Source organism: Oryzias latipes, chromosome 24, assembly GCF_002234675.1.
Source record: "Oryzias latipes chromosome 24, ASM223467v1".
Lineage (NCBI taxonomy): Eukaryota > Metazoa > Chordata > Actinopteri > Beloniformes > Adrianichthyidae > Oryzias > Oryzias latipes.
The window spans coordinates 22,696,555-22,700,117 of NC_019882.2; positions in this window are offsets into that span (position 1 = coordinate 22,696,555).

Below are 3,563 nucleotides of genomic sequence, written 5' to 3' on the forward strand. Positions count from 1 at the left end.
CAGTAGGAGCACAGTGGCCCCTAACTGAAAATTTTAGGGGCACAACCAGAAAATTTAGGGGCGCATACCATAAATCAACATTCTAACAAAATCTATTAATTTCCACTGTATTACTAATAAATACTTTAATAATAGATGCAGAAATTACAATGTGCTGTTTCTAATTCAGTGTCACATTTTATTCTGCACTTTTGAAGATGCAATAAGAAGGTAAACTGACAGCACCATCGCTGTCATGACAGTACAAATAAGTAAAGAAAACGGATGGGAATTTATCTTTGTGACACCAAATAGGTGCAGCCAAGATGCACAACAAGCGTGTTTGAGATCACCCAGGTGAACTCAACGCTGCGCAGATCACCTGGTGTGTGACATATATTTTTGTTTTTGCTCCAACATTAACTGTCAATCATCACAAAAATATCGCGAGAAAGGGGTGGGAGCAAGGGGCAAACCTACCCGGACACAGCTGGAAATTTAGTACTGAACTGACTGAAAGCTGCCCTACAGACTACAAAACAATGCATTATGGGACATGTGTCCTGATGGTTTTTGTAGTGGAGTGATTAATTAAAATAATTTAAAATACCAATTCATTAAAAAGGCTACATACATTACAAAATATTAAAATAATCATAAAATATATAATAACACAGATCATACTAAGGGGGAGAGGAATATTAAAACTAAATTGAATGTTAAGAACAACTCCAATTTCCTGTTCTCCTTCAGTCTTGCTGCAGATTCGCTTTCATCTCACAGCCCCCCCCCCTGGTCTCCCCAACGATCCAGGCGAGGCGCTGGTTCATCTCAAACACGTCTATCGTTGCATTTTCCCCAAGTATTTTCAGTGTGTCTACAACTAATGTTGTTTTTGCTCGAGCGTGTTTAAAGTTCAAGCCCCGTTAGCTGTCACGCATGTAGGTGTGGGACATTTATTCTCCTCAGCTGCCCCGACTCCCGCGGGACGGGAGCGGTGTGCTGCCGTAACCCGTATGATGCGCCGCCGTAACCGTAACCAAAACCTAAACCTTCCTCCGGGTCTGTGTGACCCAGAGAAAAGTTCAGCACGGACTGCATGTATTTAGAAAATTACGAGCAAATAAATACGTTCAAAAGGAAAGTAAAGAACTCCTTAATGTGGTCCGGGGAGGGAGGGGGCTGTCAGGGTTTCCTGCTTGCAAAACCCTGTCATTGTCACGCCCCCAAGAGTCATATACCCCACTGTGATTGGTTGGTCAGCTCTAGGCCCCTCCCCCTACATGCATTTTAGCCACTCACAGTGACTTTCCCTATTCTTCTCACACGCAGTGGCCGCCTCACACACAGGCATCACGCGAGAGTGTACGTGCTCGCATTTCATGAGTATGTGCGCGAGTGTGTGTGTCTGCCTGCGTGCGTGTGCGCTCGCGTCTCATTGATTATTTCATTGATCATTGACGTGCCCCTTCCACGTTTAATGTATAAAAAAATACGGAGGGTGGGGGAGGCAATATTACTGCTCGCACATGTGCGACTGGATGTAAAATTTAGTCGCACACTCTCAAATTTTGGTCGCAAAATGCGACCAATTGCTCGCAGTCTGGAGCCCTGTATATGTATGTATAGATATGAATAACAAATCCCAGTAACATAACTTGGAGCTGTAAGAATTAAAGATAATTGAAAAGCCGGCATTTATAAATAAGTAAAGTATAGTGTGTATGTTAATGTGATTTTAGAAAATAGATGTATTTCCTGTGTGTTTTGTTGTTTTTGAGTTGTGCTAATTGTTGTATTTGCTGTGTGTTTTGTTGTTGTTGTGTTATGCAAATCGCAGTATTTGCAGCCTGTGTTTTTGAACTGTTAGACAAGCAAGTGTTTTTGAAAAAATGGGAAAGACACAGTTTGCAGAGCAAGGATTCGAAGTATGTGGCAAGTCAGGATCCTACAAAAATCCAGCATTTGCATAAATGGGTAAAAGACTATGGATTTAATGGAAGGTTAAACACTCAGAGAATAATTGTATTGCAGGATGCGATTAAAGAAACGACAGGAAAAAATCTGAAGAAAATGCAGAAAGCAGGATTTGAGTCTACTGAATTTTGGTTGAGGGAGGCAGAAAAAAGGAAAAGAGGACAGCAAGGAGCAGGAGAGAGCAGAGGGAGGGGGGAAATTATTGTTTCACAGAAGTGAAGATGACGAAACAGGCTGCACAACACAGAGTAGATGAGAAAATGCAGGAGCTTGGAGCGACTGCTCCACACGGAGCAGATGTAAACAGCTCTTTTTACCCCCAGTTAGTAAAGAATCCTCCACCTTATGATGGGGAAACCTCTCAAAAAGGAATGTTGACTAGATCACAGACAGGGCAGAAATTATAGTGGTCCAAAACAATGGGAGAGGGACTTTCTCCTCTCCCCTCTGCACCTGAAGAAACTTCAGCAATGACAGAATAATTTCCAATGATCCCGGTTTCAAACCCCCAGGCAGGAGATGATTAACCCCTGACTATTTTAGTGTATCGGACATGGACAATGGAAGACGTTAAGAAAGCGTGATTTCTTACAAAGCAGATGTAAATCAGTTTGTGCAGGACATGAAAAGTTTGAGATGATCATATCATCTGAATGGTCAGGAAGTGCAGCAGGTGTGGATGGCCGCTTTGGCGCCGGATTGGCATTATGTGCAGGGAGATTGGAATCCTATGGATGGCAACGGGCCTGTGACACAAGGTTCAGCCCTACTGGAACAACGAGTTCAAGGTTTAAGAGACAGAATAGTGCGCGTTTTAAGGCAAGGCAAGTTTATTTGTATAGCACAATTCGTACACAAAGTAATTCAAGGTGCTTCACAAAACAGAAAAATGCATTAAAATCACAATACATCATAGAAATAATCAACGTAAAATTTACTTTAAAAGAAAAGAAAAAATTTGAAAATTGATTTAAAAAGAAAGGAAGGAAAGGAAAGAAAAGTGCAGATAGGACCTTTCAGTCATATACACGGCTAAACAGAAATGTTTTAAGTCTAGATTTGAACATGAACACAGAAGAAGCCTGTCTTACGACTTCAGGGAGGCTGTTCCAGATTATAGCTGTAGAATATTGAAATGCTGATTCCCCTTGTTTAGTTCTGACTCTGGGCATCAACAGGAGGCCGGCCCCTGAGGTCCTCAGAGTACGAGATGGTTCATATGGCACTAAAATGTCAGAGATGTACTTTGGTGCGCCGCCATGGAGAGACTTGTACACAAGCAGAGCTGCTTTGAAGTCTATTCTTTGAGGTACATGGAGCCAGTGCAGAGACCTGAGCACAGGACTAATGTGATCATACTTCCTGGTTCTGGTCAGGACTCGAGCAGCAGCATTCTGGATGTACTGAAGCTGTTTTACAAATCGTTTGGAGAGGCCGGTGAGCAGGCCGTTACAGTAGTCTAACCTACTGGAGACAAATGCATGAATAAGTATCTCTAGGTCTGGCTTTGACATTATCTTTTTGATTTTGGCAATGTTTTTCAGATGGTAAAATGCCGCTGATGTTACTGACTTGATATGGCTGTTAAAGTTCAGGTCAGAGTCCAT